The 25,864-nt window shown below is 35.5% G+C and overlaps 2 protein-coding genes across 7 annotated transcripts in view; one reads left to right on the top strand and one right to left on the bottom strand.

Annotated features, from left to right (window-relative positions):
• LOC141456691 (kinesin-like protein CG14535) overlaps positions 1 to 25,864 on the bottom strand; it is a 483,780-nt gene that overhangs the window by 295,577 nt on the left and 162,339 nt on the right. Inside the window, exon 1 of one of the 6 annotated variants that reach the window (XM_074132887.1) lies at positions 3,385 to 3,465. The exons of the other annotated variants lie outside the window; for them this stretch is intronic. The gene's annotated coding sequence lies outside the window, so the exon portion shown is untranslated. Of the gene's footprint in view, positions 1 to 3,384; positions 3,466 to 25,864 lie in introns of those variants that run through there. 6 annotated transcript variants of the gene reach the window in all.
• The window catches only part of LOC141456695 (probable cytochrome P450 6a13), a 428,549-nt gene that overhangs the window by 241,946 nt on the left and 160,739 nt on the right, over positions 1 to 25,864 (top strand). The window lies entirely within an intron of this gene.

Here is a 25,864-nt window from a genome sequence, read left to right as displayed (position 1 = left end):
AATGATTGAGCCTAATATTACAGATGGACCAGCCTAACTCCACGAGTGAACACCAGTCTGTTAGGCTATATTTCATCTCACTGTAACCGTCTGGTTGCAATCGCTGCTTCACTTTCATTCTCTTCTATATGAAAATCCATTCATACTTTACATAACACGATATCTATCTGAATATCATGTAACAAAGGTATTTAATGTAATTTAGTACTAATTAATATCTGCGAAGATCTGTGTGACATTTATACTTCATTTTCATTTTCAACAAATTCTAACATTAAATTTCTAATTTTATTTGAATTTGGTATTTTCCTAAACATGTAGTAGAACCCAGAAATATACTTCCTAGGGGTTATAAAGGTTTTTATTGAGGAAGACCTTCTGTCCTGAGGTGCAAGATAAAGATATTAAAAAGATCTAGCGAGTACACTCACATGACTATCTCTTTCTACAGTCCTCGAGATTCCAACGTAAACATAACATAGGGGCGAGTGGGCAGATTTCAACGGTTTGAACAGTTTTAATTTCTCGCAAAATATTTAAAACATTTATGATTGGTAATTTTCTCCATATTTTGTGGTAGACCTGTTGAATAATTCACAGAGTTTCCCTTCGTTTTCATTGTTCGGTAAAGTCAGAATTGAGGAATGTTATATTTTGTAAGGTGGAAGTAAAATTTTTGTTGCAGCTTTGGAAGTGTATTGTGAAGATTGTAGTGGACAAGGTGTGAGTATTGTTAGTCCATATTAACATTTGGAATTCATATTTTTAAACCTAGCATTTACAAAACCTATTTGCTTGCAAAAAGTGTCGGATATTATATTTTCTTTTATGGAAGGAGAGGGGTCATATTTCAACATCACCAGTTAAAATGTGCCCTACCGACCTGCAAGTTTGTGACTTTTTTTTGTTTAATCGCAGAGAAGGGGAAAGTGGTCCCAACCTACATTAAGAAGCGTAACAAACCGAATATTTTGTTCAAACTTCCTAAACCCATCACTTCGGGTACAACATCCCGAACTGAGTCATTCTTGATTTTTGAACTAGATTTCAGTGGTTTAAAAGAAGAAGTAATGTAGTAGTGAGAGAAACAGCTGATAGAAGATAGATTCAGAGTAAAGTAATATCATTTCTTTCTATTTTATATTGTGTTCAAAGCTACCCCACCAGTGGGGCAGATATTAACATTTGACACAAAATTTTTAAATTAAAAAAATATAGATATGTATGTAAAGTACCAACTGTTTATTGAAGAAGACTTGAAAGTTGTAGAAAACAAAATAAAAAGGTTCAATAATACGATTCTGTGCACTCTGTAACAGAAAATGTAAATTCTGTTCAAGTGTGCACCCTCTCCGCTACTTATTGTAACATTACAGAAGGCGAAGCCAAAAAATTGGCCAGAAATAACATTAAGGAAGAACTTTCATCAGTTAGAATTGCTCTGAAAACAAACCTTAACTTAAAACCTTGAGAATGAAACTATTCAATTCAAAATAGTGGAATTAATTACAATGAAATGACAATTTGGAAGAATTAAACTAAATATAAAATTTGATTTTTCGGGTTTAGGCTTGTGTTTTTATTTTTGACACAGGAAACCTCATTAGTTTTCGGTAAAATATCGATTTTGTAAATTTGAGTGGAACACAATACTTACAAATAGTAAGCGAAATTATTTACGAGCCTGATAGAGAACTGCACTTAGAACAGGATTTATTAGGATCAGCAGAATGAGAAAGAAAAAAAGAAAAATAAATCCAAGAAACCCATGAAAATATGAATTTCTCATTCAGGAGGAGCTAAATGAGAAAGACCTAGACTCAAATAGATGGATAACGGGAAGTCTGCAGTACCGATACCACCATAGTTCGAATCTCAGTCCAGCAGGGTTCGCTGTTTAGGCAAGACTTATTCAAGAAGCTAAGAGACGCATGTGAAACTTGTAGAAAAAGAAAGTTAAAGATAAGGTATTAACTTTGGAATTAGGAATTTATAATCAATCCTGAAAATTCTCGGATTAATTTTTAAATTGTTATGAGAGGCAGGAGCTAAGAAATCGAAAATCTTTCTACAAGAAAGTAAATCATGAATTACATACAATTTTGGATAAAAAGAGCAATGCAGGTGCTGCATGCGAATGCTACTAGAGAAAAGGCGGACTCCTGCATTCTACAGGGATACAAAAAAAATAGCAAATGATCTATCCTGCAGTAGAGATAAAGATAATCCTCAGTTTGCTGCGCACCAATAACCAAATCTCACGAAGAAAAACACAGTTCAGTTCTACAGCGTCTCTAAGCATACCCATGTTAACAAGTCAGTGAAGGGGGAAAATTAAAAATAATACATAAATGGTATACAAATAAATGATACATAAAAAAAAATTAAATAGTCTGCGACAAAAGAAGATTCTAAATAGCCTAGTGGCCGAACAGAAATTGGCAATTTAAATTATCAATTTAAAAAATATTCTTTGTCTAGTTAACAAATTTAATGGAAACATTCGATATTTTTGACTAAGAAAATCATAAAAATTTATTGTCGGCACTCCACCGAAATTAACTATGGCTGAAAAAAGTAACCTCTTACTAAAACCAGTTAAGATATACAACTGGATTAATTAGTAAATAATTGAGTAACTCAAGAAACTCAATGAAGAAAACTGTAATTCGTTTTCAGTTACCAAAAATAAAATCAGTTAGCAAATGCACTTTATAGAATTCTATTCAAAATAAAGTAAATGCTCAAAGCCAATATTGTTGAAATAAAAATCTTTCATTCGTATCAGACAGCCTAGCTAAAATCGTCAACTGACGATACCATCAATTACAAGAAAACCAGAAGTAGTAAGGAAATGCAAAAGTTACCTGAACTACAAAAATTGATTTAATAAAGGATAGATATCGATATATTAGTGAAAGTAGTAAGAATTTTCAGCTAAGGTTAAATAAAAAACGCATTGCAATTTTTAATAGGTGCAATCGGCGATGCACGTGATTTGCTCTTGAACCTACAAATTTTAAAATACTGAAGATTTTTTACAGTACTTCCAGCTTGATGAATTACTACTCTTAATTGAAGTTAGCTACAAGTTGAAGATAATTACTTTTATAAGGAATTGTATGCATTACAAATGAATTTCGATTTTATGCATCTCTCAACCAGGATGTAACTGGAATCTATTCGGAATAAGATTTTCTATAAGTGCAATTTAGAAAATCTATTTTAAAAAGAATTATTGCATGGTTCAATTTTGTAGTTTTCAATTTTAACCCAATAAATTCTCAAAAATTCACCAAAAAACAATAAAATTTGTTTGGTGCTTTTTCTAAAATCTACTAAAATTAAGATAAAATAAAAAATACTATTAGAATTCTAACTTACGGTAGAGGTATAAAAAAAAGACGATGAAGACGAAATTGTGGTAGAAAAGCAATATAGTGCAGCCGTAGACAGGGTTGAACATGTACTGAAGTGAAGTTGGATCTAGCTGGGGGAGGCACAGGTTAGGGGGTGGCAGTTCCGCGCACTGCGCCCAACTTTATACACACCTCGCCCTACGGCCTACGGTAGACATTCATAGTTAGCGTGTATATATATTTCTCTACTCAATTTTACCTGTACGTCAAACTTTATTAGCTAGATTAATTTATTATACTTCAAATTTCTTTATTTTTCGTTACAATCACTAGAAATGGTTACTTCCAATATAAGATATCGAATCTTGGATTGAATTAACACCCTCAACTCTCTTCTGTCTTAGAAAAAAATCCTAAATCCTGGAAATGGCGGCCCTGGTTTTCACCATTGACTGGCGACTCTGAATATTTAGAACAGTTTTAACAAAACATTTGTTCGATCTGCCTTATCGAAAATCACAATGATACTCTCGATAGTCTAGACCAGGGGTGGGCAACAAGTCGATCACCAGGCCAGTTTTGGTCGTTCGTCGATCGCTCGCAATGTCTGGGGTGGAATTCTGTGTACTATGGACTTTGAAGCGATTGTAAAAGACAAAACTTCCAGAACATGGAAATTTATTTTCTTCGTGAGCCTATATCTCGAAAACTTCATAAGTGATTTAAAAAATAATATATTTTACTAGGGAAGGGGAATCCCTAGGGAAGGGATTAGCTATGAGGTTAGCATACTGGACTCCCACGCGGAGGTCCCGGGTTCGAATCCAGCAGCTGACCCTTAGATTTTCTCTTCCTAGGAGCTTCTTACAGCTCAATGTCCGGTGATGGACAGTGTTGTCTGTAACGAGAGAACACTGTCCGGAGGCCGGCAGTGCACTGAAAAAATCTCCGGGCGCCAATAACCTTAGATGTTGACGCGCCTTAAATCATTAAAAAAAAAATATATATATTTTACTTATCTACCAATATCTTGCTGGAATGCACCTTATACTGAAACACAGTGTATAAACATAGTATGCATTTCACACTCCTTCTTCCCCCTTAGACTACTCCTATGACAACAAGTCGATCGCGACACAATTTTAAGATAAAAAGTTGGCCACCCCTGGGGTCTAGACTATAAGATTAAAGATAGGGACGGAACCTACGCCCCACGATACCGCAGCGAAAAGAGGCTTATTGTGCCTTCCCTTTTGGATCTAGTAGGCAAAATCTCGCCAACTAAAGAGTTTGAGGACTTTCCCTGCTAGTTGTTTTTGCGTTACTATCTCCTTTGGTCTCTAAGTCCCAAAGGTTTCATAGCGCAACCGTCGATTGCAACACAACCGAACAACAGGTGAGAGGCCGTCTCCTCCTCTTCCTGACCCAATCTGCACAACAGTTCCAAGCTAATAAGCCCCATCTTGAGCAGACACTTCCTGAACCTACAATGCCCTGTGAATAGACCTGTGATCAGAATAATCTTATTTCTGCCCACGCAAAGAGTCACTTTGGCTCTTTGTTTACATATCCAAGTCATCACAGTCAACGCTGTGTTTGACCCCAGGACACATCACCCAGTTCTTTTCATGTTCTCTCCAGATCCAGTCTCTGAGAGCTACACGAACTGCACCCTTGGTGATTCCCAGGCAGTAGGGGCACAGCTAAAGGCCCCTGGAACAGGCAGGCCAGTCTCTGCACCCTGGCATCAGTCTTCCTCCACCACACTACCGCACCGTAGGTGATGCTTGGAATTACTGTCCATGTAAAGAGCCAGTGGGTCATTTTGGGGCGAAACCCCATGTCTTTCTAGTAATACCACAAAGAACCTGTTTTGCTTTTAGTGTAACTTTATCTAGACTTGCTTTCCAAGTAGTCTGGAGCCTAGAAAAACCTCGCCCGACACAACCAGAGTTTTGCCAAAAATTCGTAGATTTTTGTAGCTCTCTATGCCCCTTCTCCTAGTAAAGGGAACAAAAGTAGATTTAGAAGGGTTCACAATAAGATCTACATTTCTACTCCAATTCTCTATGATCTTGAATGCTTCCTACATTAGCTCAGCAACGATTGTCTCGTGCCTGCCCCTGACCGCCACAAAAATTTCATCGGCTTAGCCAAAGACTGAGAACCCTTGTAGGTCTAGCATCTCAAGTTGGTCGTCTCCGACCATGCACCACCACAGGAGCGGAGATAAGACCCTCTCTGCCCCCTGGCAGACGTTATTTCTGGCGTGATGTGGGGAGATCAACGGTCACCTGTGACAGCAGTCTAGACTATTGGAAAAAGAAGTTCAATATCATCTAATTCTTCTTCCTCAATTCTTCTTCTAGTACGCTGAAAAAGGAAGGATCGGGGTAAGGAGAACTTGTTTAGCAACTGCCAAATCTGGTCTATTTTAACAATATTTCATCTAATAGTTGATATCAAAGGACAGAATTCTTTAATAATGCCCGGAGAAGGAATTTGTGATGGATTTTCAATATATAGAATATATAATCCACTCACTTTGGCCAACTAAGATAACCAGATTCGGTAAATTAAAGCGAGGTCACTGTAAACATTAAACAATGTTTAAAAATTACCACAGAAGATTAGTGAATTGTTTTAGAACACCAACAATACAGTAATTAGATTAAAGCTAGGTTCAGGAAAGGCCCAAAACGTATCGGATGTAAATAAATCATGGGAAAAAATATTTATTTTTAGCGCTTTTTTTAGTTTTATTTAAAACCTGATGCAAAGTTGATTTAATTCTTATAAAATAATCCAATGGTTCTATGGTGCGTAGCCAGAGCCGCAAGGATCATGTCCTTCAACTACAGATTTGTGTGGTGCTATAAGCAGTCAAAGTAATTTCACATGAGAAAGCAGTGGAAATAATTATAGGAAGATAGAAATTCACCAAACATAATTCTATTCGGCCAAAGATGGCCCCTACCTCTCATAATTTACATTTTAAGCCATGTTGCACAAAACGGAATGCATAACTTAATTTCAGATTATTACAGTAATGTAAACCCCTGAGGATTAAATGGACTCATTCTTAAGTAGGTGCATTACATGCAGTTACATTTATTAATATGTTAATAGGGTTTTGGTACAGCTAAAGTCAATGGAGACAGTATTTGGCTTACTTAGATGTGGCTAGAACCATTTATAGTACAATCTTGGGTAGTTACGAGTAACGTGCGGATAATGAGGTGTTTAGGTGGTTTAAGATCAAGTAGAGGGAAGAGTTCAGGTAGAGCGGAACAGTATGTAGCTCTACTAAGACAGAAACAAACGAGTGTAATGCGCTAAATGGTTTGTAGATCTTCGCTCCGACCCCAAAGCCAACCTCTACTGCTTTAGTTCGCCTCTGTAGATGCGTTAAAGGGAGAAGATTTCAAGACCAGAAATATATATATATATATTAGACTAAAGGTTAAGGAAGAAATACTGAGTGGTAGTAGAAGAAACCTCCAGTGAGACATAGTTGCAGGGGTAAGAGGCCAACAGGGCACAAGAAAGGCTTACCCTTAACCCATAGTACGCCGACCTCTGTTGGTAGCCACCGTAAATAACCTAACATTCACCGCGTACAGGTTAGGCTCTCCCTCGACATAGTAAACACCACACCAATATAAACTCAGTCGCAGCACTATGGAATACTCCAGACACGAAAACTAAGTCCAAGTCAAACATTACTTCAGCACGCAACACATTGATGAATACCGTGACTATAGTTTCTGCCAAGTATTGACCAGTATGTCAACTTTCAATTCCTCTCTAGTTCAACACTCTTCTAATCAAAGCCTAATTTCAATTTTCGCGTATAAAATTATAATAAACAAAGCTGTAGGGTGCACTAAAGGTTGAAAAATCGACAAGTAAATAAACTCAATTTTTCATTTAAAAAGAAATATTTGTTTTATAGAGTGCTGTTCCCATTCATTAGAAGATATGCGCATGATTTATTAATTAGGGATTTTTATTCATTTCTATCTATAACCATTGTGCTATAAAATCCTCTTTTCTCTTCTTTATTCGTTAATTCATTCACGATTTCTCTTCAATGGAGTTAATTACTGAGAAAAAGAGAAAGGTAATTAAATAAAGAGGTTTTAAAAAAATCTGCTAACATAGATCGATTGACGGATATAAATATTATTCACTACATGAAATTAATTATAAGTGAACCTTTTGTCGCTATGTAAAATTTGCTTCTTCCCAGTAGTGGAACACTATTGAAACTTCAGATCGCGCTGGTTGGAGGTGTTCCTTGAGGTAAAATTAACGCGATTCAGCGGTGTTTTAGTCTCCTAAGAAGATTGTTTTGGCATTGTGATTAAGAAAAAATAAGGAGTGAGCAGATAGGAATTGGTGGCCGTGGAGGATAGATTTTTTTGATTGTAGTTTTTTGTACAAAAGAATTTTTGAGGTGATTGTATAGAGTAAAGTTTGATGTATAAAAATGTTTAATTATTTATTTATTCTTGCAAAATTAGTAATACTTTTAGTACTAATACTTTTTTAAATTACTAAAACACCGAGAAATTGAGAATAGACCCCAAAATTATGCTAATTTACTGACAAGAATACATGTATAGTTCTGCAAAATTTCCTGATAGTTTCTGAATATTGGAAAAGAGTCAACAATTATTTAATCATATTAAATAAGTTGAATAATTTAACAAAGATTCTAATGTAACTTAGTAACAGTAGAGGGACTATAGCACGTTTCTATTTGGCGATTAAGCCTAACATGGTATTTATTGGAAAACGAGTTCAGGTTAATACCACACTGTACACATAACAAGTCAAGACTTGTTAAGTCATCAAGCCACATGTACTTGGATAGACTTACAAGTTATTAAAGAATGTGGGAGTGCTGATAGAGATAATGCTGGCGCCAACCATCTGGTGCAAAACTTAGTGTATTTAAATAAATAGGAGACAGAAACAAGACGGTAATCCTGAAGAAAGAAATAGACCTGCTGTTTAACTTAAAGCACGGAGACGTCACGGAAGCCAAATGCAATTGCATATAGATAATTTTTAATTTTATAAGATCTTATAAGATTAAAAGCGATAATAAATAAAACTGAGATAATAATCCAATATCAGGATGTTGAAAAACAAACCAAAAAACGCGATTGATCGAATTTAAAAAACCTTGTTGGCTCTCTAGATCAAATCTTAATAGTTCCTAGAAGAAATAAAAGCATTAGACTTTTTCTTGATTAATACTGAACACAACCATACACTTATCTCTTTCTACTAACAAGTTATTTTCATTCAAAACTCTTAAAATCGCTACTTGCAGTAAAAATTAAGTAAAAATAACTGTGAACGAATGCTCTTCTTCTTTAAAAATGTTTCAAAATCACCTAAAGCCATAATTTAAATAGGCAACTCATTTTATGTACGAGGTGAGGCTATTAAATAACGCGACTATTGCTATAAAACATTTTATTTTAAATTTATACATATTTAGTTATTATCACCTTCAATATACACCCTTCCACTATCCCTTCAACGCTTCATGCGAATTTACCGTTGTTCGAAACAGTGCTGGAAGTCTTTTTCTGTGAGCTCCTGCATGACGCGTGCCGCTTTTTCTTTCACAGCTTCAACGAACTGAAATCGTGTTCTTTTTAATGCACGGTAGTAATGTTGATTAATTATAATCGATATTTTCATCCGTTTTGGACGTGGAAAGGCGACCCAGGCGGTCATCATCTCCGACGTATTCTCGGCCATCTTGGAAACGCTTGAACCACTCAAAAACTTGCGCACGTGATAAACATTCATCGCCCTTAAACTTCTTTTAATAAAAGATAAGTTTCAGTAGCGGTTTTACCCAGTTTCATGTGAAATTTCACGACAATTCGTTGCTCTACTACATGTGTAGTATCAGGTTTACGGTAAAACGAAATTAACACCTCTTACACTAACGACGGTTACGGTCAGACAGATTTCTCTACAAACACGTGAGATGCTGCAATCGAAAGAGAAGGCTTTACGCTGCACAGCTGTCGGTCGTTAGGATTTGGCGCATGCATAGTTCTTCTGTAGCAGCATCAGTCTCGTTACTTAATAGCCACACCTCTATTAAAAAAAAGCTCCAGACATCTATAACTTTTTTATAATATCTAAGATAATTCAGTAAATATTGGTAGTTAATCAATCAAAGAAGTGAAACAAAAATAAGTCAACCGTATGGAACTCCTTATTTTTATTCGCGTTCATTTTAATCATCTATTTCATCCAAATAAAGGGAGAACCAAAAAATATACACAATTTATTGTTGATATATAAAATTGATAATTTTTTTTTTTTTGAAAAGTTATAAGACAAAAAGGAAGTGAAGTTAGATAAGTTTCGACAGTCCAGTTCAACTTTTTTTGTCGTCTATCCAACTCTGGCCGTAGCACACTTCCGAAATAGAATTCTGCAGCTTCCTTTATCATTTCCTTCCGTTCACACATGGTTGTCGCTTATTTTTGGCCAGAAATAATATTTTTTTCCAGTTTAGTTTAACTTCAAATTTTTATTTGTTTTTTTTGCTTGAATTCCAAAATGCATTTTTATTTCTCTTTCCGCTTCACTAAACGCTAACTGCACTTCTGCTAACACATAAATTAATGTAAATAATACAAAATTCAGTTGTATATATTTCAAGTTGTTTACTGGTAATGTGGAGGAAGATAGGTGTTCTATGAGAGGGTTAGGATGAGCTGCTGTAGAGGAATGAAATTTGAAGAAACGAGTGTTAGCAAGATCTGTAATGAAAGGGATTTTCAGGTCATTATGAATGGTGAGGTTAGCTACATAGAAGTAGTTTTCGAAGTATTTTTTGACTGTAATGCCTGGAGGCGTAGTGAGTTGGAACGCTTAGTCGATCCCCATACTTCAATGCCGTATGACCAAATAGGTCGCAGTAACAGTAGATATAAGAGTCTTTTGTTATGTTAGGTTAAGTTTCGAACGTTTGTCAAGTAGTCTGGCGAGAAGTTTTGTAGCGTTGGTCAGTTTCTTGTCTTTTCAGTCTAGTATGGGGATTCCTTGTCAACCGTTTGTCTAGGTACAGTCCAAGGTAGCGCACTTTGTCCACAGTTGGTATAGGAGTTTGGTTCAAGATGATAGGAGGTAGGATTTTCTTTATTTCTATATTCTTTAAATAGGGAATATGGAATCAAACAGAATATTTTAAGAAGGGCATCCGATGAAATAAGGAAAGAAATATTTTTGTTTTATAATAGGTGCTTACTAAAAGGTCGTTCAAAGCAAAATAACTTCCAAATCTTTTTACAAAAATGATTCAATTTAAGCTTTTAAGCAAACTAATTTTAACACCAACTTTTGCAAGGAATCCTTGGTTATATATTCACAATGTCGGCAGTGCGAAATCTTCTATGTACGCCCTTTAATAACAGTCATCACAGAAATTACTTTAACTGTTGATGAAAGCACAGGTATGTGACAATATGGCTGTAGCGCTTGCTCTAGCCCATCTAGGAACACCAAAAGGGTAGAGAGACACCCATGGTTGGTGTATATGCTAATATTGTAAGGGGCTTTTACTCACTCGGTCTCACTTTCCTAGCAGGGCAAGCATGTCGAGAATTCCCGCCCATTCCACGTTCCTCTTTACCGCAGCACCATACTCACCCGCTTTTACAAGTACCGTGCACGTCGCCAGCTCACTAACAAAACATGGTATATGTTACCATTCTGGTCCAAATGGGCGCATTTTGTTCTTCAGCTTCTATTTTCTGTTTTATCCTTCTTCACACTGGTGGCCATCATTTCCAGTGTTTGTCTCTTTTATGGTGATTCAGAAAAACGATACGAACAATAATTTAAATGGAATAATAACATGTAACCAAAATAAGAGATATTTCTTTGGCCCTCACAGTCTAGACGTTCGAAAAACCACACTGTATCTTTAGTGTTTTAAAATATTCTTTAATAATATCAAATTCTTTAACGCTGTAGGTAAGCGTTGCATTGAATTTTGTAGTGCAGTAAACCTTGCAGACACTTATCCTTACAGAAAAGAAGTGTTTTATGGAGCACAATGAGGCCTCATTATACAGTTTGATGTTTTGTCTATAAGGAATAGAGGATTCTGTAGCTGAAAGTACAATAACTTTAAGTATGTATTGATAGATTTAATTAAAATGTTAGCTAATATTTATTTGTTATTCTACAATCTACAAAAATAATAAAATGAAATTAGTGAATATGATGAAAGAAGACTTCATGACAGGATCAGCTTGAGGAGAGAAGCTGGGCAGAAGTGGGCACCGGCAACACTTTCGCTGGAGTTTCTTACACTATTTAAGCTGGTCACGAGGCCAACAGCGTTTCAATCGTCGTGGAGGACGTTCTGGAATCGTTTTGGAGGCAAGATTTTGAACAAGAGGATTTGTAGAGAATGGAAGAGAGTCAAAGAATTAGCTATATTTAGATTTAAATTCGTCAGTTACGTATGAGATTTTTAGGTGGTTATAAAGGGTGGAGTTAGAGACATAAAATGGAGAATTAGTAATTATCTGACGGAGAGTTTTTGATTGGAAGGACTGTATTTTTTGTGAATTGGAAAGTTTGGTTGAACCCCACAGCTCAAGTCCGTATGTCCAGATCGGTTTAAGTTCGCTGTTGTATATACAACTAATATTAGTAGCTTATATTCCAGTGGTAGCTTTGATTGTCTGCCAGTTAGTCGTAACAATAATTTGTTTCGTCGGTTGAGTTCAAGTCTTTTCAGTTTAGTGTGCGGATTCCACGTTAGTCTTTTGTCGATGTACATCCCAAGGTAGCGAACTGAATTAGCAGAAGGTAGAGGAATTGAGTTAAAACTTATAGAGGGACAAGAATTACGGCGCAGAGTAAAAGTTATCTGTTCGCACTTTTGAGTATTGAATTTAATTTATTTAAAATTCATTACAAAAATTGTTAAATTGTTATGTATTTGAAAACAAAAATATAGTTATTTCTGTAAAAAAAAAAGGGATAAGCTCGATGACTAGCATCATCCCATGCGGAGACCCTAAGATCGAATTCAGTACTGGAGTTTCATTTTCACTTCCTGGGAGCTTCTTATAGCTCACTGTCCAGAGTCTGTCAGTACACTGAAAAAACGTGTCTTAAATTAAAATAATAATATCTACCTCGGAAAATATATTATTTTTGTCGGAACGTTGACAATTAAAGTTTAAGTAAAAAAACTAAGAATTTTTAATTTACAAAATCTTCTAGAGCCTTGGCTGCCAAAGTGGAGAATCAAAGTGAATGAATTGAAAACTAAATACATAGTATTCACCTTAAACAAGAAAACTCTCCCTCCTCTCTCCTTCCACAATACTTCTATACCAATTACTAACCAAGTACGATACCTCGGACTACATCTTGAAAAACGACTAACATGGAACCCACACACGAGACTCAAACGAATTGACCTCAATCTGAGGTATAAAATGTTGAAAAGACTACTCGACAAACGATCAAAACTGGACCCTGACGAACAAACGAACACTATATACCGCTCTACTTGCCCCAATCGAACATCAACCGACTTCAGACCTTACAATCTAAAATTCTAAGAACAATAGTTAACGCTCCATTTTACGCCTCTGATCATACTGTACACTCTGATCTAAATATTCCTCTCCTTACTGAAATTGCCCAATCTCGATACACAAAACACCACTCAAATCTACACAATCATTACAACCCTCTGATCCACAACATGTCTACTACAACACTTCCTTCAAATCCACAGCGCAGACTGAAGCGGCGGTGGCCACTCGATCATCTCAAACATATAACGCCGACCTCCTAGGATGGTTGTTACGTAAGCTTGCCAATCTGGCGAACTAATGGCTTCCATCACTGGATGGTCGTCGTTCACTCCTCTCACGCCCTTGGGGCACATGCATGTGCGCGTGTATGTATGTACACACATATAGATGCGTGCATGTGTATTTGCGGCATCCCTTATCTCTCATCACTTTTGCCTATTGTACTAGATACAGATACATTTTATTTAGTGAAAAATTTCGTCAAAAAGGTGTTTATCGCCCAACTTGATGATTTTAATAATTTAACGGAAATGCTTTCCATTAGTAAAAATAAAATCAGAAAAACTACTTTTCATCTAGGAGAAAATTAAACGCAATTGCACGGCTGCAAGGGTTGGAAGGGTTTTTTACCAAAAAAAAAATGAGATTGAGATTAAAAAGTAGCGTAATAGTTTGGAGACCAATATTTTAATTAGTAGAAACAACAGAGTAGATTAAATTGGAGCCATTAGGAGACTGGCAGGGCGATGAACTAAGGAGCCAAGTAATAGAAAATGAGTCCTTTTTAGCCAGTGATGTTGGCTAATCATTAAGTAGGTCGGTGGCTATTCTCGGTGGTGGAGGCTACACTACTTCCAGTTTCACATTCAAACGCGCCACTCACTTTTTGTACACGGCTCTACATCTAACTTAGCAACACGTTTATATTCACCCTTCCTGTCCCTAATATTACCTACACCAAGCGCCTTCCTTATTCATTCCCCAAAAGTCCCTTTATTTCATTCCTTTTAGAAGGTACGGCCAGGACCACTCTGTACATACTGTCAGACACACATACACACAAAGAGCAAACTTTGCTCTAGTTTTATGATTACCCCCTCATGCTGCATGGTAATATGGAATTATGACGTTAACTTTATCCCAAGTAAACCCCTACAGTTCCTTTCAAAATTTACTCACCACCAGAGAGACCTAGTTACGCTCTTAACTCTTGCTGTTCTACGCTAAGCTCATCTGGACCATTTTTGCCGCAAAATCTGCATTATTAGTTTCTAAACTCTCCTTAAAGGCTCTTTTTTTTTTTTTTTTTTTAAAAAAAGAAATCCTTTACTAAGGAATAACGAAAATAAATTTTTTCTTTCTTTTTATTTTACAAAAGTAGGTTCCATTTTGAAAAGCTAACTAGTGAATCTTAATGAAGTTAACCCCTTTTTTTTTACCTTTATTCATTGCCTATTTTGCAAATTGTTACACTTGCAATTTTAAAATAATTTATATTCTATAAAATGAAAAAATAAATGTCAATTTCAGTCATATTTTGTATTTTGTAACATAAGAGGGTGGACGAGTGCTTTGGGTTACAATTGCCAATCCCTTTTTACCAACCCTCTAAAACTCTATCGGATATGGTGGTAATGATGTGCCCTAAAGAAAGGATTACAAGAAGATAACGAACAAAAATAAAATGGTATCGTAACATTCCAGTTGAGTTTATAAACAAAAATTGTTGTATAAAAGTAGAAGATCTGTTCAATCCAGCAATAATTGTAATTATATTTATTGCTTATAAAGACTTGGTCTTGCACCAACAGCAATAAATCTTCCAGCAATAAATTGATGCAAACATTTAATGAGGAAAACCATGACTTTAATGCACTTCAACTATTAAAGTTCAAAACTATTATAAGTGGTACCTCGCTTCTCGACCATAATTCGTTCCTGAAGTGCGGTCAAGAACCAATTCGGTCGAAAACCGAAACAATTTATCCCATATGAAATAATGTAAACTATGTAGTTTATTTCGTCTCTAAGCCCCAGAAATATGCCGTTTGGCCTAATTTCTATATTTTATGTAAAAACATGTATCTAAACAAGAAATAAGATCTAAAAGTGTAAATAAAAAAACAACTCGGCTCATCTCGGGTGTTCGAGTTCCAAATATTTCAGGACAATATTTTCTCGAATTTCTTGGTCGAATACCGATTTGTTCGAAAGTCAACTCGTTCGAAAACCGAGGTACCACTGTTTTTTGTTCTAACATTGTAATTATAAATAGGATGAAAAAATAACTGCCAGTTTCTGTCATTATATATTTTTATTATGCCGAGCTTTCGACCTAGGGACTAGGTCATCTTCAGGGCTGTGGAACATATTTTACAAAGTGGTAACAATAATTATATTAAAATGAATATGTATAATGTAACGTAACTCATTATGTATAATGAGCAGTCAAGACAGAAGATACACCAACCTTTAATGATGTAAAATATTACATTGCCAATTAGGTAAATAATTTTGTAAATTTCGTAACATTATACATATTCATTTTAATTGTTGACACACTGTAAATATGTTCCACTGCCCTGAAGATGACCTAGTCCCTAGGTCGAAAGCTCGGCATAATAAAAATATATTATGACTGAAACTGGCAGTTATTTTTTCTAATCCTATTGAAACAATGAATCAGTCACCAAAAATAATGAACAATAATTTATATTATCAGAATTGAACAATAAATAATCTTTTTCTTCACAAAAAAAAGTGGTTTAATGAACGATACATTACGATATTAATGAAAAATTACATTTAGCCCCGTAATGTTAATGGTACGTACAACATTTTTAATATTTAATATCGTAAATTATCAGCGATAAGTCAACAATCAATTCCATTTGAGCAGTTAATACGAGGCGGTAGAGAATCTCTGCGAAGTCCCATATATCAGAGCCAGTCTCCACCCCCAACTGGATCAATCACCGCCTCTCGAAGTTCAACTTGATTGGTACGTGCCAACTATAAGTGACAGTTTAGCCGTAAACTATCTCAACGGTTTCCACAATATATAGTCGTCCGACTCAGCAGGCGTTTCCCGTTTATGCCTTATTGAATGAAATGGACGGTATACTTTCTTACGATAGATTGCAGGAACGTTCTTGTAGTCGGCTTAATTGTAATGTCTTTAGCAATGGGCACACCCTTGGCCTTGTCTAAGTCACATAAAACTTACATACAGCAGACTCCTAGTTTGTGACTCATTCTGCTTTAGAAACGTCCTCTTTAGTCTACTATCCCACATGCTTAAAATTGGATTAGTTTTCTAAAGATGTTTTGAAAGTTCTCCTGTCATTTAATTTATTTTTGCTAGTTTTACGCAGTTGAAAATCGAATAACTCACAATTCAACATTATTTAATAAAAGATACGAATAAAATCGAAGGAGGAAAAATTATAAATTTAATATGGCAGCATAGCGACATGTTCAGCTCAATGGTTACTGAACTGTAAACCCAAGCACAAAAGTTTTTGAAATATCTAAGATGTTCTGGCGCAGATTTAAAGCAACATAATGGAAAAAACCTTAACTTTTCAGTCACTATCTACTTCACGCACATTAATTTGGTGTAAAAGCAACAATAATGTACTTTCTAGTTGAAAGTAGACGTAGAGATATTTATTTTAAGACTAATTAATTGCGTCTAGAACAATCCAAATTAACCAAAGTTAAAAAAAATTTAGCCAAATCCTTATTCTTACATCATAATCTTCAGTACAACGCCGAGCGGTTAGAGGCAAGGCTTGCAAAGCTAAGATCGTGATCTGGGTTCGATTTCTAAGCCTTGGATTTTATTTAATGGTAAATTCCAGGAATTTATAGTTAAGTACATATGCGACTCTACGTCCACGACTTCTAATTTAGTAGTTGGACGTAAAGCTTGCCTGAAAAAAATAAGCATTTCTTAATTTAACAGCATAATTCCTAATTACTTTAAAAACTCTTTCACAAGAGATTCAAAACATTAGTCTGTGTTGTGAGTGAATGAAGAACGAAGATGTAGTCTACAATAAAGTATTCGGAGGATATCCCCAAATGCTGTATTGATGGGAAATATTAATGAAAAAGTTGACAAAAATAGCAAAGGCATAACACTGGGGGTATTTAGTGAATTTGTAAAAAAATTAGAATGGTCTAAGCTTAAGAGGTTTGTAAACTAGCAGCTGTTAGCAATAAAAATATTTTGTTCGAGCACACATAAGTGCACATCGGTGCAAGTATTCAGGAATCTGAAGTTCATCATTGATGTTATAGTTAGTCAGCCGCAAAACGCTAGAAGTAAGAATATTTCGTGGAGCCGTGTGTGGATCAGATTAGTGGATAAGATGTCCCACTCCGAAAACCCAGACGTCCCGTAAAACAAAACTTTTAGGTTGTAATCCTCCTGAAATAAGCGAGTATTGTTGCTATGATTATTCGACCATAATTAATTAACTATTATTTCACATCGATTATAAAGAGACACACATTGGAAGCATTTGGAGTTATGAATTGTTGTCTGAAAACAAAAAGTATGTTTGAAAAAATAACTATAGTAGGTAATAACAGATAAAAAAAAGCATTCACTTAAGGAGTAGGAAGCAGATATATTCAAAAACACAAAACCAAAAACAACTGTAATTTTTTTGTACTAACACCATCTCATTGTTAGAATACTTGGCGAATAACAATAATGAACTATCTGAGAGCGAAATAATAGGTTAAGAAGGCTGGAAACAAAATTAATCTTATTTTTTTGCGTTTTTTGTGCTACAATCAGCGTGTTGGTGTTATAAGTAACAATGATACAATAGAGTAATAAATGATAAGGTAACGAGCGGAGAAGTAGAGTGGTAACACTCTAAAACGTTAGTCTGTTAGTCACTCTCTTCACTTGAGAGGAGATCACGAGGCCACTGTCTCTTAAGGCGTCTTGTCAGGAAGAGTTCTAGAAGAAAGATTTTTAGCTAGAGGATTTATATGAGATTGCAGGATGAAGTGCAATTTTCTGTATCTTGTTTTAGCAACTTGGGTGACAAAAGGAATGTTAAGGCCAGTGTGTATAGTCAGGTTAGAGACATAAAATGGAGTGTTTACAATAGTTCGAAGTATTTTAGATTGAAGAGATTGAATCCTTTGGAGATTGGAGGCGTTTGGTTGAACCCCAATATTCCATACACCCCGATGGGTTTCAAAATAGTAGTATAAATCCAGTCTTTTGTTGACCAGAGAGAGTTTTGATCTATCGTCTAAGAGTTTTTTAAGTAGTCGATAGCGTCTGTTTAGTTCTGTTCTTTTAAGTCTAGTGTGGGGATTCCAAGAAAGTCTTCGGTGTAAGTAAAGCCCAAGGTAGCGGGCAACGTTCACTACTGGTAGAAGTGTTAGGTTATAGAAGACTGGAGGAAGAGTAATGCGACGAAGAGTGAAGGTGATGTTTTGCGACTTAGTTTTATTAAGCTTAATAAGCCCATCTCTTGAACCACTGTAATCTTATTTAAAGAAATATTATGCTCAAATCTGCAAAAGTAGAATTCAGAATTAAACCAAAAGTAAATAACATGAAAAAATTAATATTGCAATAGTTTGTAAAGAATATAAATATAATAATAAAGTAAAAATTGAATACATAAAACTGAATAAACTAATAATAACAAAAAGAGCAAGTAATAAGCATAATAATTCTATTAAAAAAACGCAAATTATTTTAACAAATGTCGTCGGTAATTTCATTAACATGGTATTATTTAAGCCCTAAACTTTAACAAAAGCAATGGCGGAATTGCGTGACTCAAAATAATTTATTTTGTTGCATATTTTTTTTTTTTTATTCTGTTATTACTATTATTTCCTTTTTCTAATCTAAATCCTAATTTTCAACTAAAGTTAACTATAAAAATTTATATCTAGCTGCAATGATCGTAATATAAATGGAAGATTATATCCGTAGGCAGCAATTAATTTCCGTTATAATAGAATTTGTAAATTGTATTCCGTTCCCTGGGTAGTTTCCGTTTTGTTTAACCGAGTATTCGCCAAGGATCGTTTTCGTCTTCGTGGAGATCTGGACATTTCCTCCTAAGGGTACGTTTACAACGGAGCTGTGAGTATAGATGATAGCAGAGATGCTATTTTACTGATAGAGTAAAATATAATCGCTGATTAGTGTGCACAACAGAGCTGTGATACATGCAACATGTCCGAGTAGTGAAGAAGAGTTTTTATGTTCAGCAGCAACGAAATGGTATATTTTAAAGAAAAAACGCTTAAGAAAATATCATGTACATCCCATAAATAAAAAACGAAGTACTTTGGATGAATTTCACTATTTATATAAGGAACTTAGAAATTATCCGGATCGTTTTTTTGAATATGTGAGGATGGGTCCACCCACATTCGACTATATTTTAGAAAAAATAAGGTCAAAATTAAGAAAACTTTGGAAAAATTGTCATGGAAATCCTATAACCATAGAAGAAAAACTAGTGATTACTCTTAGTTAAGTAATGATTTTATTGAAAAAAAAAACAACAAATAAATACACATGAAAATAAATGTAAGCACGATTTAAAAAACAAAATATTGTTTAAAAGTAAATAATAAAATAATAACCAAAAATAATGAGTAAAGACAGCACTAAATAATTTTTCGACGTCCATTTTGAAGCTCCGATACTGGAGTTCAGCTAGCAGAAAAATGAAAAATTCAATTCTATCATCTATGCTCGTTTATAGCAGCGCGTATGAGTCACTAGTCGAAGCTTCGTTGTGCACGCTCACATAAGAATGTACTAGGTTATTCTATAAGCGCTGATGCATCACTGCTATCATCTCCGCTATCATCTATGCTCACAGCTCCGTTGTGAACGTACCCTAAGATGTTTGGCGTCAAGTTGGTAGAAAGTGCATACTGATGAATAAACTACTTCTATTTTATGGATATACACGTTAAGATTAGGATTAATATTAGAAAACGGGACGGGACCTACGCCCCACGGCACCACCACCAAAAGAGGCTTATTGTGCCTTTCCCTTTTTGAGTCTAATAGTTGAAATCTCCCCTTCTAAAAAGGTTGAAGACCTTTCCCTACTAGTTATTTTTGCGTCACAATCTCCTTTGGTCTCAACGTTCCAAAGGTTTAATAGTGCAACCGCTCGATTGCAACACAATGAAACAATAGGTGAGACGCCATCTCCTCCTCTTCCTGTCATAGTCTGCACAACGGTTCCGAGCTAATAGGCCCCACCTTTTGCAGACGCTTCCTGAACATGCCACGTGATTAGGCCTGTAATCAAAGTAATCTGATTTCTGCCCAAACATAGGGGTCTCTTTGGCTCTTTGCTTGCACAGCCAAGGCATCATAGTCTTGCTATAGTCCCAGGACACATCACCCAGCTCTTCGATGTGGTTCCTCCAGATCCAATCAATAAGAGCCGCACGAGCCGAACCCTTGGTGATACCCAGGAATATAGACGTTAGCCGAACTAAAGAATTCCTCTGAATCGTGTCGCTTGGAGCCGTGAGGAATTTGGTCCACTGTTGTTTTTAGCCTGCTTCCAAACTTTTCCTTTTATCTATTTCTTCCTGATCGCTCTGTAAGGATGTCCCTTTAATTGGCGCTTATAATTTCGTTGGCTGTCTTCTGAGTGAAAGATAGAGGCTGGCTGATCCTTCATAGCAGCCTCATTAGCCAATGTGTCCGCCTCCTTAAATACCGCTGCATAGACCCTGTTGTCTAACACCATGGGAGTTTCTTGCATTTCATCCAAGTGTCTACAAGATATTTTTCATTTTTTAAGAGCTAAATTTCGCCAATCAACAAGGATGACATTCTGTTAATCACTCTTCCAATTGCTAAAGTAATTGTGGCCATTTTCGTTAAATCGTTAAACTTCAACACTTTCTATTTTTATGATAAGTAAGAAAAAGTTATGTATAAAATCAATAAGTTGGTAAATTTTTAATACGATTATGTAAATTAAGGGATTTTATGTTAATTATAGCTAACCACAGTTCCTACTAATTAGTAGAGGATCCTTAATGTATAAAGTTTTGATGGGTCGTCAAGCAATTTGTTGATTAGTTTGATTACTCCGCTTCTAATTAGCTAACCATCTTCCAAAGCGAATGTTTTATTCTGTAATTCTCACTTAATCTTGACATCAATTAGAAGCTCAATAAAGCTATGGCATTGAGAAGTTAAAGAAAAAATATGAAATAGGTCTTTCATATTCATAATACTGAAATTTCTTTACATATGCAACTATGAGGTGCGGCTATTAAATAACGAGACTATTGCTGTAAAACATTTTATTTTAATTTTTTTTTTTTTATTTATCCTTTTAACGAAATTTACACCTGTACCTACAGGGTACAATAGGTAAATGTGATAGGTATAAATCAATAGCGTTTCAGACGTGAATGACGGTCATCCAGTGATGGCTGCCATTAGTCACCCAGTTGGTCACGGGGCCAACGGCGCCTCAGCCGTCTTCGAGGATTGGAGGGTAGCGTAATTGAAGATAAGTTAGCAGCTAAAGGGTTGTGATGAAGTGAGAGTTTTTGGTGAAAATTTTTATATCGAATTTTGGCAAGTTCAGAGATGAGTGGAATTTGGAGATCTGTATGAATTGTGTGGTTGCTAACATAGAATGGAGCGTCTACTATGCGGCGGAGTATTTTAGATTGGAGAGTTTGCAGTCTATTGATGTTGGATTTTTTAGCTGTTCCGTAAAGTTCGAGTCTGTAAGTCCATATTGGTGTGAGAAGAGCTGTATAGAGTCGTCGTTTGTTTTGTAGTGAGAGTTTTAAGCGTTTGTCGCGTAGTCTGGCTAGAAGTTTGTATCGTTTGTTTAGTTCGGTACGTTTAAGTCTCGTATGGGGGGGTTCCAGGTAAGTCTCTTGTCTAGGTACATTCCAAGGTACCGCACATGGTCGGCTGGTGGGATAGGAGTGTGATGTAAGAAGACAGGTGGTGGAGTTTGACGTTTGAGTGTGAAGACTATGTGTTTAGTCTTAATTGGGTTAATTTTTATTCGCTAGTTTTCTAACCAAGGTTCTATTGAGTGAAGGTAGGACTGTAGTGAGCGTACTGCGAGGATAGGGTCAGAGTGTGTGGAGAGAATGGCAGTGTCGTCAGCGAAGGTGTAAATAGAGGTATTAAGGTTAGAAGGTAAGTCGGCAGTGTAGATTGTGTAAAGTAGAGGAACTAAGACACTTCCCTGTGGCACACCAGCAAGGACAGGATAGATGGAAGAGTGAGTAGTGCCTTGAAGAACTTGGAAGAATCTGTCAGAGAGATAAGAGCTGAGTATGAGGTAATAAGTGCTAGGAAGAATGCGCTTTAGTTTCCACAGAAGACCTTCGTGCCAGACTCGGTCGAAGGCTTGCGATACATCGAATTTTAAATTTAAACATATTTAGTTATTATCACCTTCAATATACACCCTTCCACTATCCCTACAACGCTTCATGCGAATTTACCGTTGTTCGAAACAGTGCTGGAAGTCTTTTTCTGTGAGCTCCTGCATGACGCGTGCCGCTTTTTCTTTCACAGCTTCAACGAACTGAAATCGTGTTCTTTTTAATGCAGATTTGACTTTTGGGGAACAGATAAAAGTCACATGGGGCCAGGTCAGGCGAATAAGGCGGATGGCCTAAAACTGAGATGTTGTACTTGGCTAGAAACGTCTTGACACACAATGCAGTGTGAGCCGGCGCGTTGTCTTGATGGAGAACCCATGACTTGTTCTTCCACAAATCGGGTCGTTCTTTCCTTACTCTTTCACGGAGTTGAGCAAGCACCTCACGGTAGTAATGTTGATTAATTATAATCGATATTTTCATCCGTTTTGGACGTGGAAGGGCGACCCGGGTGGTCATCATTTCCGACGTCTTCTCGGCCATCTTGGAAACGCTTGAACCACTCAAAAACTTGCGCGAGTGATAAACATACATCGCCATAAACTTCTTTTAATAAAAGATAAGTTTCAGTAGCGGTTTTACCATGTATCATGTTTTCGGCAAAACGAAACTAACACCTCTTACACAAACGATGGTTCCGGTCAGACAGATTTCTCTACAAACACGTGAGGCGCAGCAATCGAAAGAGAAGGCTTTACGCTGTACAGCTGTCGGTCGTTAGGATTTGGCGCATGCATAGTTTTTCTGTAGCAGCATCAGTCTCGTTATTTAATAGCCACACCTCGTATTATAGCCCGGCTGATTCGCAAGTATAGTGTTTGTTTTTTTGGCCACGCTATCATAGAATTTGAATTAATCTACGCATAATTCTAATATTCGTAAAAAATAATGGTTGTCAAAAAAAGTTTAGCCGCAGGAAACAAATAATTCGATGTACATGCATAAAGATAAAAAAAATACATCGGATATCTGCTGTACATAAAATGTGCAATAATGTTAGAATTGAAAAATATTTGGCAAAGATCCGTATTCACTTGGCAGGCGCACAATGTTGTACAATAATAATGGATATGTGCGTTGAAAGGAAGAAGCAGTGATATCCAATATAAAGTTGGTTACCAAGAAAAAAAGACAGAAAGAAGTATGCGTGTTTGTAAGTACAGTCATTCAAAGGTTTTTTTATGTTAAGGCAGCCACCGGCTTGGGAGTTGCTCCACCACAAAGTATAACTGCGCTACAGTTATTGACTCATTCTCATATGGCAATAATGTGTGTGACTAGGCGAGTAGCTACAGTTATCGTATGAAAACTTGCCAACCAGATAAAGATGGCAAAAAGGAGAACCTCGTAAGGACTACTTCAATAAACACTTTACACTTTCCATCCCTCCGCATCGCGCCATCTTATTTCACTTGTTCACCCATCCAACTCAACCCATAAGCCCACACAGCTTCCATACTGTTTTCTCAACTCATAAGAACAGCTACTTTCATCCCATCATCGCAATGTTTTCAACCTTTCACTGAAATTGAACTTGTAGAAATTATTTTTTCAGAAAAAAAGAAAAGGTTTATAAATGTTAGTGAAAAACCAAAAGGAAAATCTTGTTGTACAATTTTTATTTCCGATTTCAATTGAAAAAATAAAAACAAAAATGCTCATCACACGACTTAACAAATACCTACAATTATACTCATTGTAACCTTCAATTTGTACTTAAAGACATTGATTTCAATGATCACTTTTTAAATTTACCCTTCACTAAAGCCACCCAAAATTTTGCTAAATGAGAAGCGATGAATTTAAACGCATTTATGTTCCCTTTAATGATGTCAATTAGGCTCGACTATTCTTGTGTTAAGTTACATCGCCTTCATATAATCGTTTTTAGGGAGCATGTAAAACACAAGTTGATACCTAAAATGAAAACTGAAGCGCATTTAAATTCAAAAGTTATTAATTTTAAAGATACAGATAAGTAAGATAATTAAAAAGGAAAGTGAAAGCAAGTTTCGTGGCACTACAAATGGAAGAAGAGAGAGATCTGAAATGCAAACATCAACAATTAACAAATATACAAATCTGCAATCGGCAATCTACAATAGAAGAATCAAAAGAACAAATAGAAGAATCAAAAGAACAAATAGAAGAATCAAAAGAACAAATAGAAGAATCAAAAGAACAAATAGAAAAATCAAAAGAACAAATAGAAGAATCAAAAGAACAAATAGAAGAATCAAAAGAACAAATAGAAGAATCAAAAGAACAAATAGAAGAATCAAAAGAACAAATAGAAGAATCAAAAGAACAAATAGAAGAATCAAAAGAACAAATAGAAGAATCAAAAGAACAAATAGAAGAATCAAAAGAACAAATAGAAGAATCAAAAGAACAATCTCTAAATATGACAATTCTTTTATGATTTTGGCAGACTATCCAGTCAACAATGATTGAATAAAAATGATTTATGCAATACTGTCAGAACTAAAAAAAATTTACCATTTTTACAAATAGAAAATAAAACCAATTCAACAGGTTTCTTATCTCATCACCGGAAAATATTTAAATTCAATTAATTAATTTTATACAGAATAACTAATAAACATCTGCAATAACAAAAAAAAATACACATTGGGAATTGATTAGCTCAGTGTTAGCATACTGGATTCCGAATCCAGCTGCTGGCTCTTCGATTATTTCTTCCCAGAGCTTTTTACAGCGTACAGGCCAGTAATAGATAGAGTTGTTTGTCAACCGAGAACACTATCTAGAAGCTGGCAGTGAACTGAAAAAAAGTTCCAAGTGCCAATAATCTCAGATGTTGTCTCGCTTAAAATTACAAAACAAGAGAAGAGTTTCATACGTTTCTGTTAGAAAAAGAACGATCATTTAAAGTAGGAAGCTAGGCTCCTCTACTGACTGTGAAGAAATAAAACTCAATTTACCGTATTAGACTTATAACACAATGCAAAAACCTACATTTTTAATTTAAGTAAATCTTAAGAAAAGGTCACCTTAAAAACAAAGAGATCTGTGTCCTTAAATACATTGTTTATCTAAATAATATTGTTAGAATAACCCCTGAGAAGCAGACAGGACCCCATAATGCCATAAATGCTAAAATCATACCTAAAGTTATTGCTACAATATGCCTCAATGTGTGGAGTGCTAGATTTTACTAGACCACAGAATAACATGTGTGTAGTTTTATTCAATAAATTTAAATATAAGCGAATCATATTTAAATTATAATTTTTCATGCATTTTAAGGGTTCAGCTAAAATCAAATAGATCCCTCATAGCCATTGCTATTCGAGACGAGAAGCCTAAGTTATAATTATAATAATAAATCTTTATTTATAATTAAAATAAATTTGACTAAAATTACTTCTTGGTATAATGAATGTTCATAAAGTCACTATGTTAGTCGTACAACCGGTACAGAGT

Source organism: Rhodnius prolixus, unplaced genomic scaffold (genome assembly GCF_049639745.1).
Source record: "Rhodnius prolixus isolate KJV_2025 unplaced genomic scaffold, Rpr scaffold_10, whole genome shotgun sequence".
NCBI lineage: Eukaryota > Metazoa > Arthropoda > Insecta > Hemiptera > Reduviidae > Rhodnius > Rhodnius prolixus.
This window is presented reverse-complemented; position numbering and strand designations above follow the sequence as displayed.